The sequence below is a fragment of the Penaeus monodon genome, chromosome 27 (assembly GCF_015228065.2).
Source record: "Penaeus monodon isolate SGIC_2016 chromosome 27, NSTDA_Pmon_1, whole genome shotgun sequence".
NCBI lineage: Eukaryota > Metazoa > Arthropoda > Malacostraca > Decapoda > Penaeidae > Penaeus > Penaeus monodon.
This window is the reverse complement of record NC_051412.1, coordinates 19,906,692-19,906,953: the sequence shown is the minus strand read 5'-3', so window position 1 is coordinate 19,906,953 and position 262 is coordinate 19,906,692. Positions and strand designations below refer to the sequence as shown.

General features: G+C 50.4%; 1 long non-coding RNA gene across 1 annotated transcript in view; it reads right to left on the bottom strand.

Moving 5' to 3' along the window:
- Positions 1-262, bottom strand: part of LOC119590366 — a 32,690-nt gene that overhangs the window by 32,040 nt on the left and 388 nt on the right. The window lies entirely within an intron of this gene.

Here is a 262-nt window from a genome sequence, read left to right as displayed (position 1 = left end):
AAATCATCATCACTACCCCAATCAATTTTACGCATTGGTGTTACCACTCCCATCACCACAATCGCCACCACCAAAACGTCACGTACAGTGCCATCTGTCTTCCCATCTCCAGCCTCGTCTACAGCGCCAGCACAGGCCTTCTTCGCCCCGCCTATTCCATCCTCATTCGGCTCCTTCCCTTCCGCTGAATAATCACGAATGAGTGCTACGCGACCAAAACAGAAGACGCAATATATCGATAGGAATGATAGGCCTACCCTGA